Raw genomic sequence first — 15,509 nt, 5'->3', positions numbered from 1 at the left:
TTCACTTGCTGTAAGGAATGTCGACATAGCAGAGGGTGGTTGTAAACAACCAGTTACGAACCCTTAGGACTGATAGGAACAGGATGTAATATCATATATAAAATTAGACTGGACACTTAAGATGGAATTGACATGTTATACGGGTATAGTCATGTCACATAAATAAAGAACCCAATGCTCCTTGCACACTTTGTGGACCACAGCTGAACAAAGCTCAAGAACCAGTTGGACAGGATAACTTAGCAGAAGCGTAGCTGAACTATAGGCAGTAGCAAAAGCATCCTGTAGGCCTCCTCTAACTGACAAAGGATACATTGCTCACTTTTCTTCTGGATGAGATAAGACAGTATTACTTACCAAAAGTGTTACTAAACCCAGGACCCTGCATTCACTATATCTGGTCTCCCAGAGTATACAGAACATGGCAATGCAATTATTTTAGCAAATAAATGGTAAAAAGAACTGCGCCAAATGCATGAAAAGTGATGAATACCACCAATAAACAAATAATGACTGCGTATTAACACAAACAAAATGCTGCCACTTTGAAAATAAATGAATAAAACCCATAAAAGAACACTCAACAAGTGATCAAGTAGCGCAAAAACTTTTATACGTGTGGAAAATAACGAAAATATATAAACAAAAAAATGGATGAATTAAAAAAATAAATAAATAAATTAAAAAAAATTTATTAAAAAAAATGAAAGTGTATAGTAACCAAAAACTTCTTAAAAGATGACCACCATGTGATAAAATTGAAGAAAAGTAGCGCAAAAACTCTTACACGTGTGGAAAATAACGAAAATATATAAACAAAAAAATGGATGAATTAAAAAAAAATAATAAATTAAAAAAAATGAAAGTGTATAGTCCCCAAAAACTTCTTAAAAGATGACCACCATGTGATAAAATTGAAGAAAAGTGTAATTTTCCCCCTCTCAGGTGTACACTCACCAGCAAGTGAGAGTGGTCGGCAATACTTGCTGGTGAGTGTACACCTGAGAGGGGGAACATTACACTTCTTTTACATTTTTTCACGTGGTGGTCATCTTTCAAGAAGTTTTGAAGAACTATTTGGTCGATAAATTAATATTATTTGAACTTTTTTGGGGACTATACACTTTAATTTTTTTTATTAATTTTTTTTATGATTTTGTTTAATTCATTCTTATTTTGTTTATATATTTTTGTTATTTTCCACACGTATAAGAGTTTTTGCGCTACTTGATCACTTGTTGAGTGTTCTTTTATGTCTTTTAGTTAAATAAACACTGCTAAATGCCTTTTCTCATCAGCAGCATATAGCAGTCTTGTGACTTCTATCAGTGTCCAGGTGAGCACTGGTTAAAGCTTGTAGGAGACTTTTTAATTCTCCCCTGATTTTCCTATGATGCTGCATCACCCCTGACCCTCTGTCTGGACAGTGCTGATTGGCCCTGTGCTGATCACATGCACTGTCCCAAGAAAAAAAAAAATGCTCTAGCAATACACACCAAACTGAGCATGTGCATCTTGCCCCCAAGGCTCTGTACTATCAGCAGTTTGATTGGGGACAGCACACGAAGGGGAGGATCAGAGAAGACAGGATCAAACAGTCTTTTTACACAATGCAGAGGATTAAACCCTAAGGTTACACAGTAGAACCAGCATGCTTTACTGTATATACAAACTGATTTTTCTGTTGTGGGTTTAGTAACAGTTTAACCTGAAGCGGGTCCTCTTCTCTTCAACAAAGCCACATCTTCATAAGACGTGGGTGCTGGACCTGACATTTTATGTGAATGATCAAAGATCGACTTGGGGAGGGTCTGGCTGTCATAATGGTGGGGTGTAATAAATTGTTTTACCTCATCTAGAAAACTGATCATTTAAATCTTTATCAGTTGGGACATATTTAATTATTTTATTACTGCCTTAAAGTGGTTGTAAACCTCAGACATGAACTATGAACAAATCATAACTCTCTATAGTGTGTGTCTCTATTAAGAGCACTAAGTGTCATTTCTGTCTGCTACTTCGTTCTTCTGCTATCTGCATGAGCCACTTCTGACAAGTTTTCCTGACACCAAGGAGGAAAATGGTGGCAGTGGAGGAACTTGCAGCAGATTGACAGCCTCAGCTCTGTTTCTGTGAGTTGTGTTTGTGTGTGTGTGTGTGTGTGGGGGGGGGGGTGTCCCATCCTTCCAATCACTTTTCAGAATTCACCTCAATGAGCTCTGCAGAGTGTAATTTCAGCTCTCCGCCCCCTTTTTTCTGAACTGTCAGGCATAAATTCAGCACTTTGAGTGGATGTAGAGAAGACAAGACTGCAGATAAACAGGTACAATGAAACAGGTGACTGAAATCAGTCACTTCACTGGATAACTGGATATATGTAAAGGTTTACAACCACTTTAATACAAGACTTAATGAAAACCAGTACTGACAGAGATATGGAGGCTGCTTTTGTTGCCTTTCTGAAAAAGCTAGTTGCCTGACCAGCTTGGGATTCTGTTCTTGACCCTAAACAAGCAAGTCAGGGAGAATTCAGAACTCTTGATTAGCATGATAGCAAGGGAATTAGTATTTTCAGAAGGATGGGTCAGCAATGGTAGGTTCCATATTTTCTCAACAGGGGTTCAGGCTGGGTCATAATAGCTTTTATATTTCTCACAATATGGACAGCGTTTAAATGAAATCTGAGAGATATATGAAGGCTGCCAATACTGCTCTCTCCTTAACCACTTCCCGTCCGGCCCATGTATATAAACGGCCGGAAGGGAGCAGTGCTGGGGCGGGTGGCCGTTTATAAACGGCCTCCCCGTTCCCTGCTTGTGCGCGCTCCCTGGGAGCGTGCAGCACCATGATCCGGTGCCCGCTGTGTCCTCCGGACACAGAGGAACACCGATCGTTGTAGAGGACCACTGTGTAAGGTCCCGATCATGTGATCACTGATTGGCCAATCAGTGATCACATGAAGAGTAGTAAGCAGTGTGTCACTTCTGACATCATTGCTTACTATGTGTGAAATCTGCGATTGATTACAGAGATCACATGGTACAAGGTATTCACAACAGCCTTGTACCATGTGACAAGCTGTGACCAATCACAGCTCACACAGTATTTCTCAATGCCTGCAAGAATGCAGCCAGAGAGAAGGCGAAATTATTGCTTTTACAGCCTTTATGGGTGTAAAAGTAATCAGTGTAAAAAAAAAAAAAAAAAAAAAATCTTCATCACCCACCACAAGTAGTACAGTGTCACTATGGTGACACTGTACTGCTAGGGTGACTGTATGTAAAAAAAAAAAAAATATAAAAAAATAAAATAAAAATGTAAAAAAAATTTTTTGGTTATAACCTAATTTGGGTTATTTTTTTTTTTACTAAAAAGATAACTGAATACATGTTGGCCAATATTTATGAAGAACGATTATTCCTCAATTTGCGTGGGCACGAGAACCTAAATGGACTCCCGTGCCCCAGGACAAGCAGGGTAGAAGTCCCTGCTCTACTTGGGAAATCTCAGCCTGCACGGGAACGGAATGGAGGTTCCCAGTACGGTTCGGATTTCCAGTGCGGACAGCGTGCTATTAGAATTAATGGCACCCGCCTGCAGGTCCTGCATTCTTCTGTGCGGGTGGTGCAGCTGCAGGTATTTGTGCGGGTCCCGCATTCCTCTGTGTGGGTGGTGCAGCTGCAGGTATTTGTGCGGGTCCCGCATTCCTCTATGCGGGTGGTGCAGCTGCAGGTATTTGTGTGGGTCCCGCATTCCTCTGTGTGGGTGGTGCAGCTGCAGGTATTTGTGCGGGTCCCGCATTCCTCTATGCGGGTGGTGCAGCTGCAGGTATTTGTGCGGGTCCTGCATTCCTTTGTGCAGGTGGTGCAGCTGCAGGTATTTGTGCGGGTCCTGCATTCCTTTGTGTGAGTGGTGCAGCTGCAGGTATTTGTGCGGGTCCCGCATTCCTCTGTGTGGGTGGTGCAGCTGCAGGTATTTGTGCGGGTCCCGCATTCCTCTGTGTGGGTGGTGCAGCTGCAGGTATTTGTGCGGGTCCCGCAGAGGCACAACCCGCACAGATGTGAACCAACTTTAAGGGCCTGTGTTGGTGGGTTTTTGTGTGCTCCAAGTGGGTTTTGTAGTCCCATACAAATCTAAGTAAGGTGGGTAGCAGGGCGCGTCGGTGGATGATGCTGTGGAAGTATGGCAGGTGATGGATGGTATGTAGGAAAACTGGTACTGAGCAGCACTTCTAAAGAGTGGAGACAACTGGCTCTCCCTAAGCCTGGGCATCGGTCTTGAAGAAGGAGCTCTGCTCACGCTCCGAAACGCATCACCGCTCCATGCTCACGTCAGTTCTGGTCCATAGACAATGTGTGTTTCAGCGTGTGCTCCAGCGGTCCGAACAGAGAGGCGGCCATCTTTAACTCCTCTCCTCAATCTCCCCCTGCAGTTTCTGGCTGGCACAGTGACTCCATCGCTCAGAGGACAGAGCCCTGCTACTGATGGATTACATTAGAGACTGTTTGTACTACTACATTGTAAGTGTTTTTAACCGCTTTTTATTAAAGTCGACCTGGAATACTGCACTTAGAAGCGCCTTCCTGTTTCACTTTCTTCCATACAAGTCTAAGGCTGCTTTCACACTGCATGCGTTTTTAATGCATTTCCCATGCATTTTCTTGCTGCCCGACTCCCAGCATGCACCTGTGAAACATGCACATAGGATTAAAAAAAATGCATCAAAAACACAACTGCGGCTCATTTTCGATGCCTTATTGCTACGTTTTTGCTGTTTTCTATTCATTTCAATGGTCAGCTATGTTTTTGGTACAGTTTTGAAAAAAGTGCGCCACAGATACGGTAAGCAGTACTTTTCAAAATGCACCGCACCTGCAGAGTCTCATGGGATTTAAAGGGAAACATTTTTCTTTCGTTTTTTGCAAGGTAAAAATGTAGCAAAAACGTATCAGCGTGAGAGCAACTTGTAAAATTTTGAAGAAAAACAATATTTTTTACTTTCAGCTATAAAAAATATATAGTAAACTCAAAGTTGGTTATAAATTTAGGCCAAAATGTATTCTGCTACATGTTTTTGGTAAAAAAAAATCCCAATGAGTGTATATTGATTGCTTTGTGTGGAAGTTATAGCGTCTACAAACTATGGTATAGATACTGCAATTTACGCCATTTTTCTGCTATACAGTGCTGTGCTAGTTTAACAGACAATTGCGCAGTCATGCAATATGGTACATAAATGAAATTTACATCCTTTTTTTCCACACAAATTGAGCTTTCTTTTGGTGGTATTTGATTGCCTGTGCGGTTTTTATTTTTTGCGCTATAAAAAAAAAGGCTGACAATTTTGAGGGAAAAAAAACAATATTTTGGACTTTTTGCTATAAAACATGTCCAGAAAAAAAAAAAAATGCAAAAATCTAATTTAGTCATAAATTTCTGCCAAAATGCATTCTGCAACATGTCTTTGCTAAAAAAAAAAAAAACAATACGTGTAAATTAATTGGTTTACGTGAAAGTTATAGCGTTTACAAATGGCAGGAAAGATACTGGGATTTTTAGTTTTTTTTTATACTAATAATGGCGGCGGTCAGCGAATTATGGCGGCGATCAGTAACTTATGGCAGCGACCAGCGACTTATGGCGGGACTGCGGCGGACATTCTGACATTGGGGGGTACTGACTTGGGGTCACTGACATCCCCAAAAACACTAATACAGTGATCAGTGCAAAAAAAAAAAAAACGCTGACACTACTAATGGCACTGAGGAGGAAGGGGTTAACTTTATTTTGCAGGGAAGGGTTATAGGAGTGAGGGGAGTGTTTTACTAGGGGGCGGGGGTGTGTGCTGCAAGGGACACCGCTGATCGAGAGAGAGAAACTCTTCTTTCTCGATCAGCTCGTCCTCGAGCTGACAGGGAAGTGACAGACAGCACAGCTACTGCAGCTGTGCTGTCTGTCACTGTTTGCCGTCGATCGCCGGGAATTAGCCAGTAAGGACCAGCTGTGACCCGGCGACTGACATCCGCGGCGGTGATCGGCGGGACAGATAGGGCGGCGGCGCGTCTCGTACGCACCCCGTTTACAAAACACACATTTTAAAACGTGGTTTTGCCTGCCCGTGCCGCCCTGCCGCCGTATTTCTACAGTGGCAGGGCGGCAAGTGGTTAAAGGATGAGTTCACCTTTGGGAATATGTTACATGTTTCATCTGTTTTTAGGGTGGAACACGTAACATGTAACATGTTCCTACTGCTGCAGCCACTGCACGATCCCCCATCCCCCCTTCCTGTGACAGCAGTACGGGGAGAATTTCCCTGTATTAGCTGTCAGTTTTTAAAATCAGCGCCTCAGCATGGGGCTCCACACACATGGTCATGTCATTTATTCACAAAGTTCTGTGAATAAACTCCTTTGCAGATGTCAGCTTCTCAATGAACTACCACAGAGCTGTGAAGTGCTGTGGTCAGGGGTGGACTGACAACTCATGGGGCCCCCGGGCAATAGGGGATCATGGGGCCCCTGTGTCCTTGCCCAAACTCAAAAAAGCCTATGAAAAAGGTACCAGGGGCATCTCATGGGGCCCCCTACTGACCCTGGGTCCTCGGGCAGTGCCCGAGTTTCCAAATGGTCAGTCCGCCCCTGGCTGTGGTAGTTCATTCAGTCTTCTGGTCAGTGTTAAACTTTCTGCTTGTACAAGGTACGAACACACAGATTAAACTGCCAATCTGCTGGAGACCTGCATGGCACGTGATCTGCTGAACAATGGTGCAATGCTTTACAAGCTCAAATAAATAAATACATAAATACCGCCAAAGCCAAAGGCGACTACTCTGTCCTCCTTCTCCTAGACCTCTCTGCGGCCTTTGACACAGTCGACCACCCCCTCCTCCTTAATAAACTACTCTCCCTTGGCATCAGAGACACCGCTCTCTCCTGGTTCTCCTCCTACCTATCCCAACGCTCCTTCAGCGTTTGCTACAACGGCGCCACCTCCTCTTCCCTCCCCCTCTCTGTTGGGGTCCCCCAGGGCTCTGTCCTTGGACCCCTTCTCTTCTCCATCTACACCTCCTCCCTTGGCAAACTCATACACTCCCACGGCTTCAACTACCACCTCTATGCTGATGATACTCAAATCTACCTATCCACCCCTCACCTCACCCCCACATTCTCCGCCCGCATCACTCACCTCCTAAACGACATCTCTGACTGGATGTCGCTCCATTTCCTCAAACTCAACCTCTCCAAAACCGAGCTTCTCGTCTTTCCCCCTTCCCGTGCCCCCCCCCCATCCTTTCCATCACTACCAACAACACCACCATCAATCCCGCCCCGCAAGCCAAGGTCCTTGGCGTCATTCTGGACTCAAACCTTTCCTTTCAACCTCATATCAAATCTCTCACAAACTCATGCAGGCTCCACCTCCGGAACATCTCCAAGATACGCTCCTTCCTTACCCCAGACACCACTAAACTACTCGTTCACTCCCTGATTATCTCACGCCTTGACTACTGCAACTCCCTCCTCACCGGCCTACCCCAGTGCAAACTCACCCCGCTTCAGACCATCCTGAACTCAGCTGCCAGACTCACCCACCTCACCAGCCGCTCCACCTCTGCCACCCCCCTCTGCCTCTCCCTCCACTGGCTCCCCATTGCCCAACGCATTAAATTCAAACTGCTCACTCTGACCTATAAAGCCATTCACAACACTGCCCCTAACTACCTCACCGACCTGATTCCCAGATACCACCCTACCCGTACCCTTCGCTCTTCACAGGACCTCCTTCTATCTTGCTCCCTGGTCTCCTCCTCCCACGCACGACTGCAAGACTTCTCCAGGTCCTCCCCCATCCTCTGGAACTCACTACCCCAACCCATCAGACTGTCACCTTCCCTCCTCACCTTCAGGCGCTCCCTGAAAACCCACCTCTTCAGGGAAGCCTACCCCACCCTCACCTAACAGCCGCTGCCCTTCCCTCCTCCTTCCACTCCATCCCCCACAGCCATTTCCTCCTGTACCTCTACCCCCTCCCTCCTAGATTGTAAGCTCGAAAGAGTAGGGCCCTCTTACCCCTTGTGTGCTGTTTGATGTTACTGTACTGTTTCATGTATTGTCCCCCCTCTATTGTACAGCGCTGAGCAAACCCTTTGGCGCTATATAAACTCGATAAATAAATAAATAAATAATAAATAAATAATATTTGCTAATTTTTTTACCTGTAAAAAAATGTGCATTTATTTATTTATTTTTTAAAAAAGTGAACGTATCCTTTAAATGCAAGTCAAACCGATTCCATTGGCACAGGCCCAAAGTCCATCAACAAAAAACCTTAAAGTGATATTAAACCATCAGATTTTTAAACAATTTCAGAAGTGTATTCAATCACTTACTGAATATGCAGCTTCATCATCTTTTAATTCTTGCCTATGTTCCAGTTTAAGCTGGTACTATGACTGCTGGCCCAGGTATCCTGTTTCAGGGTGCCTCTTCCACTGTGTGTCTCTCTTCCTCCGCCCTCCCATCTCCAAGCTAACAGACTGACTGTGACTGGAGAAGTCCACTGTCACCTCCTTTCTGAGAAGGCCAGAAATTCAGGGAAGCAGCACTGACAGAACAGGAGCCAGCAACATTGAAGGTTGTTAACGGCAAGTGCTGAGGTAAGAATTTTAAAAAATAGTTTACTGTGGGATGTTTATTGTATTGTGCCTAATGTGTTAGGCTACAAAAACACTGAGGGTTTAAATAAAAATAAAATGAAATAAGCTAGAAAACATTTTCATATTTTAAAAGTGTTTTTAATAAATGACAAAAAATCCCACACACTCTAACGGGTTAGTTCACCTCTACAGAAAAAAGTATAGATGAACACCGATATCCTACCCATCCTCCAGTCCCTGCTTTACTTACCTCTGGTATTCCTGAACTTTCAGCACCAGAGGAGCTGCTCCAGTAGTCCCGGGATGTGAAATCCCTGGTCTTCTTTTTCTTCATCAGCGCTTCTGGGACAGACCGGATGGATTCTAATTGATCAGCAGTGTCAATGTGACAGAGCTGATCGATAAGAATCAATATGAACCATGCCAGAAAAGCTGCACAGAAAAAAAGCAGTAGGGATTTCCTGGGACTACTGGAGCAGCTGCAGGGGCTCTGACTGCTCTGCAACCCCAAAGGTAGGTACAGTGAGGAGGATGTCTGCTCTTGGTTCACCTTTGCATTTTTTCTGTAAAAGGTGAACAATTTACAGTAAACCCATACTTTGCCCATTCAGAAAAAATACAATTTTCTTGATATTAGGCATGGTAAAGAGCCTTCACTCATCTCTGACTATCCTGTTTGCCACTGGTGCCTCAAGAAAATCCAAGTATTTCCATATATGAGGATCAAGTGACTTTTATCCCATTCCTTCCCATATGGAAGAAAAATATGTTTGAAATAGATTTTAAAATATTCCTCCCAAATATATTGCCATATATTTGAAATACTACAATTTTGGCCATATTCAATATATTTCAAAATACATATATTTATTTTATATATGCATTCCAAAAATGTAGATTTACATTTTTAAAGACACTCAGAATATTTAAAATATATTTGTAAAATATTTTTCATTTTTTTTTATAAAAATGCATTTCAACATGCAAGAGAGAGAGAGAGAGAGAGAGAGAGAGAGAGACCAAAATTGTAGCATTTCAAATATGTGGCAATATATTTGGGAAGAATATTTTTAAAATATATTTCAAATATATTTTTCTTCCATGTAGGTTACAATACAGCTATCAGTAGCCAGATCCAACTCAACATATAGTCAACACTTAAACTTACACATTGATTCCAGAAATAAGTGGCGGGGTGGAGAGAGTGTGGAAAAAAAAGTAAAGTAAATAGGCAAAGGCTGCTTGCCATAAATGGTGTAACAAAAGCCATAGGAGCCCACATGGCTGCTACGGGGGCCTACGGTGGGATGGGGGCCCCATTAAGGAGGTTGTTAAAGTGGAGATTTACTATTAAAATGAAATTGTCTGAACAGACAGGCCTTTTAATACAGAAGACACATACTAAGTCTCTTCAGGGTTCAACATTTTTTTTTAACTACCTACTTACACTCTACATCTGCTGAGATGAATGAAATGTCATCTTGGCCTGGCCAGTCAAAAGAAGAGCAGCCGGAGATGACCAGCAGCTGGCAAGCAAGGTCTGGGACATCACATTGGTGGAGTGGAAGCAAGTATAATTCCTCTCGAAGGAGAACTAAGCTGTGATGTTTCCAATACAGAAAGTAGTCAAACCCCAAGATCCTAGGCTTTACACAGATCCCTCCTCTGTTCTGTAAGAACCATTTCCTTATTTATCTTAGCAGTGTACATTTGTTATCCTCAAAACCTCTGCTACAGTCTGAACTTAACTTGGTAGAACAGAAACCGGCCATAGATGGATCAAAATTCGGTCGGTTCACTGCATATGTGGCCGTTCCCATTCCAGGGAAGACAATCCAATCATCAACTTCACTTAAACTGGCTTGTTGAAAAATGTTCCTTTAATACTGTCCTATTGGCTAAAGTGCTGACTAGTGTTTTCTGATAGCAGAGGAGAACCCACTGTCATAATATAACAGCACAGCGGGGAGGATTCCTCCATCCACCTTGCTTGTGTCAATGGGGGAATCTGTTCAGTTTAGGTTTTTTTCGATCAGCTCGCTGGCTGATGGAAAAAAAAATGATCCATGTATGGCCAGCCTAAGTAAAAGTCCCAGAGTATCTCCTCTGCTAAAACCTTAAAGGACAACTGAGATTTGTAGTTCTACAGAAAAGTTTAGAGAAGCCAGCGTTTAGGGACATTTTTATTCTGAGTGCATTCAGAGCATTAAAGGAGACGTACAGTCAAAGCTATTTTGACTGTACTTCTCTTGTGGATCACAGGAGTACAGTTATGCAGACCATATACAAGTCGAACTCCGAATGAATTTTCTTTAGAAAATTGGAAATGTTTCGTGTTTTGTAATTCGATGGTGCCACTATTGATTTCGAAGCTCAACCAGCCGAATTCGATGGTCACACGAAAATCGGCCATTTCCGTGACCCAATAATGGTGCGAAATTCGAACGAAAATTCTTAGAAAAGATTTTCGAAAGAAAATTATTTCGGAATTCGACCCATGTACGGCCGGCTTTAGTTCTGCACTCCTGTGGCCCGTTTTCAGCTGACAGCAGACTGAAGCTCACTGTTGGCTGGCGTCACTCAGCCGGTCCAGGTTGGGGAAAGATCCCAATTTTAAAGTCGGGATCCGCCCCAGAGTGTGGAGCAGCACCTGGCTCAGCTTCTCAAGGATCCACTGAGAGCCCAAGCCAGATGTTGCCTCCACCTAGGTATGTATGAGTATGGAAAAAAACTGAAACCCAAACTTCTCTTTTAAAGTGGTTGTAAAGTAAAAAATGTTTCCTCCTAGAGAGGAGGAATGTTTCCTCCAAAAAACAACATGTTACATTTAACTGCTTTATGCAATGGTATTGCACAGAGCGGCCCCTTACCTGCTCTTGTGCCATGTGTCACCATAGAAAGCTATTTCCTGTGGTGGCACACATGCAGGCCTGCTCCCAAGCCGGGCTGTGTGCATCCATAGACACACACAGCATGGCTCGGCCCTTCCCGTATTCCCTCTTCATTGGATTTGACTGACAGCAGGAGTCAATGGCTTCCACTGTTTTCAGCCAAGCCTGTGAGAGAGTGGAGAGAGGAGAGAAGACCTGCAGATAAGCACAGTGCTGGATCAATTCAGGACAGTAAGCATTTAGGAGAGGTTTAGGAAAAACAGCTACTAAAAAATTGTTTACTTTAATGCCTAAAATGCATTAAGGTAAACAAGAAAACAAAAATTCTTATGACTTTAGAACCACTTTAATGATTTTGTTGTAATATAAAACATCATTGTAGTTAATATTATAATCACTACTCGACATATAACTTCTATCCACAGCATTGATCCCCAGCAGTGTATTGACTAAGCTGACAGCTCTTGTGTTACCTGTCCTTAATTTAGGAATACTTTACTGAAAGTGGAGTACCAGCCGTTTTTGTGTTTATTAAAAGTCAGCAGTTACAAAAAAACTGTAGTTGCTGACTTTTAATAAACACACACTTATCTGTCCCGGAGTCCAGTGATGTGCTCACTCGAGGCGTCCCCTCTCTCTTTCTCTCCACCATGGCGTCGGCATGCCAACTGTGGGCACCAGGCTGTGACAGCTTGCGGCTTCACAGCCTGGTGCCCACTGCGCATGCACGAGTCGCTCTGTGACTCCTAATTGGTTCAGCAGTCTTTTGGGACCTGTGAAAGTTCCCAGGAGACTGCAGGAGGGAGCAGGGTCGAACTTCCAGCTCACTTCGCCTGTCAAAAACAGCCCCCCCAAAAGGTGCAAAATATGGCAGTGGAGGGGGGAAGGAGGCAAATAAGTGGAGTTCCTCTTTAAGATCAATGACAGTAATGTCAGAGTTGACCCGGTCAGCTGTTACAGACCCCATATGGCACCCTATTAATATTTTGCAATGGGGCCCCATGGTTCTTCGTTAAAGTGTCACTAAACCCACAACAGTAAAATCAGTCTGTATATGCAGTAACACATGCTTGTTATACTCACTGTGACACCTAAGGGGTTAATCCTCTACATTGTGTAAAACGGCTGTTTGTTCTTGACTTCTCTGATCCTCCCCTTCTTCCATTGTCCCTCTCTTATCTCCTGATAAGGCTTATCGTGTGTCGTCGTTCTGCACCTGCTCAATTTGGTGTGTATTGCTAGAGAGGTTTTTTTTTTTTCCTTGGGAAAGTGCATGTGATCAGCACAGGGCAATCAGCACTGTCCAGACAGAGGTCAGGGGTTCTGCATCCTCCTAGAGCAAACTGAAAACTCCTCCTACAAGCTTTAGCCAGTGCTGGGCTAGGCAATGTTAGAAATCACAAGATTGTTATATACTGCTTAGGAGAAAAGGTATTTAGCAGTTTATATTTATTAACATAATTGCATTTCCATATTAAGTAACACTTTAAAGTAGCTGTAAAACCTACATGAAATATGAACAAACCATGCCCCTCTCTAGTGTCTCAATTAATACACTAAGTGTAATTTCTGTTTGCTGCTTCACTCCTCCGCTATCAGCTATCTTTTCCTGACACCAAAAGAAAAATGGTGACAGGGGAGGGCCCTCCAGTAGATTGACAGCCTCAACTCTGAGAGCTGATTGGAGGGAAGAGACACCCCCCCCCCCTGCATACAGGAACAGAGTTCTCCTCACTGAGCACTTTCTGTGTACTGTGGGAGACCGGATATAGTGAATGCAGGGTCCTGGGTTTAGTAACACTTTAAATCTTACATATGACATGTACGTTTAATTTCAAAAGAGGTTTTCAGTCTGCTATGAAGGTCCTTGTTTAGCCATTTCCTGCTATGGGATGACGACTGTCCCCAAAATTGTGCTCCCATGTTGTCACCCTGCGACATGTGCCCTTGGTGGAGACTGCACGCAGCTGTGCGTACTGTGGGAGACCAGATATAGTGAATGCAGGGTCCTGGGTTAACTAACACTATAAAGTAGCTGCAAAACCTACGACTTTAAATATGAACAAACCATATCCCTCTCTAGTGTCTCAATTAAGAGCACTAAGTGTAAATTCTGTTTGCTGCTTATCTCCTCTGCTATCAGCATGAATCATTTCTGAAACGTTTTCCGGACACCAAGAGAAAAATGGTGACAGGGGAGGGCGCCCTCCAGCAGATTGACAGCCTCAACTCTGTTCCTGTGTGCAGATGGGGTGTGTCTCTTCCCTCCAATCAGCTCTCAGAGTTCTCCTCACTTAGTTCTGCAGAGTGAAACTTCAGTTCTCCACCCCCTGTTTTCTGAACTCTCAGACAAGCTTATAAATTCAGCACTTTGAGAAGAGAAGACTTCACATAAACAGGTGCAAGTTATGTAGGAGGATTTGTTTCATCTCAGTGTATCACCTGAGGCCAGTCAATTCACTGGGTATATATATATATATATATATATATATATATATATATATATGGGTTTACAACCACTTTAACCCCCGGTTCACATATATGCGGGCCGCGTTTTGCACAGGCATGAGAGCCCAATCATTTGAATAGACTCCCGTGCCACACAGGGAAGAAGTCCCTGCACTTCTTTGGAAAACGTAGCCCACACGGGAACCTTGGTTCCCAGTACGGTTGCGTTTTCCAGTGCGGGCGGAGTGCCATTAGAACTAATGGCACCCGCCCACGGGTCCACATTTCTCTGTGTGGGTGGTGCGGCTGCATGGATTTTCGTGCGGATCTGCAGCAGCACCACCCGCACAGATGTGAACCTAGGGTCAGTCTCTACTTACAATATTTACTATATACCCTGAATGGGAAAAGTACAGGTACACTTTAAAAAGCCGGACAGTCCCACAATACCAATAATATGGTAGGAAAGCAGTTTAGAACATTTCACATAGCTATGTTTTTTCCAGTACTGCTCTAAGCTTTGCATTCACAGGGCAGGCAGACAGGAAATGGAGTAGAACAAGAAAGTCTTTATAACCGGGATTGTTCTGCTACATTACTGCTAATGCCACTGGAGTGATGGGAAGCATCCTGAGCACAGCCATTAGCCTGGTTTAGCAGACCTGTCAACTCCCACTGCTTATTTGTGAATCTCGCTGGTTTTAAGTCAGGATGTGATTTTTCGCTTGAGTGGCACCGTAGACTTCACACAGATTTCATAGCTTTCTCCCTAACTATATGCTTTTGAATATGGCTTTTCTAGGTTCAGCGGAGGCAGCAGTTCGAATAATCACTTCCAAACAAACCTGCTATGCAGACAGTGAGACCTGCTGCAGAAACACCATGCTCTTCCCCCCTAGAGTAACAAGCTGCTTCACCAAGTCTCCAGTGAAACGGATTCAGAAGAGTAAGGCTGGCCATACATTATACAATTTTCTTGAGATTTTTGGTTTAGATTTACCAAAAACTATATAATAGGAGGTCAAACCTAACAACACTTTCAATTGTATCCAATTAGGCAGGTTCTTGCACTACATAGTTGAAGGTAAATCTAAAGGATATTGGGCAGAAATTGGACAGAAAATTGTATAGTGTATGGCTAGCCTAAGGACAGTGCAAATCAACAGAACTTAGGAGCAGATCCACTACGTCAAGGACATTGAAAAAACCTTCTAGGGATGTTCAAAAAGGGTTAGAAAAGCCCTGCAGTGTACAAATGTGATTGGTGGTGACACCAAGAGAAAAATGGTGACAGGGGAGGGCCCTCCAGCAGATTGACAGCCATTGCAACAACCTTCTTGGGATGCTCAAAAAGGGTTAGAAAAGCCCTTCAGTGTACAAATGTGATTGGTGGTGACACCAAGAGAAAAATGGTGACAGGGGAGGGCCCTCCAGCAGATTGACAGCCATTGCAACAACCTTCTTGAGATGCTCAAAAAGGGTTAGAAAAGCCCTGCAGTGTACAAATGTGATTG

At 43.5% G+C, this 15,509-nt stretch overlaps 1 protein-coding gene across 4 annotated transcripts in view; it reads right to left on the bottom strand.

Moving 5' to 3' along the window:
* The window catches only part of INPP4B (inositol polyphosphate-4-phosphatase type II B), an 823,047-nt gene that overhangs the window by 593,131 nt on the left and 214,407 nt on the right, over window positions 1-15,509 (bottom strand). The gene's annotated exons all lie outside the window — the stretch shown is intronic.

This window comes from Staurois parvus, unplaced genomic scaffold, assembly GCF_062004578.1.
Source record: "Staurois parvus isolate SC_StPar_1 unplaced genomic scaffold, SC_StPar_1.0 ptg000639l, whole genome shotgun sequence".
Classification (NCBI taxonomy): Eukaryota; Metazoa; Chordata; class Amphibia; order Anura; family Ranidae; genus Staurois; species Staurois parvus.
The sequence above is the reverse complement of the archived record's forward strand: the minus strand, read 5'-3'. Positions and strand labels throughout refer to the sequence as shown.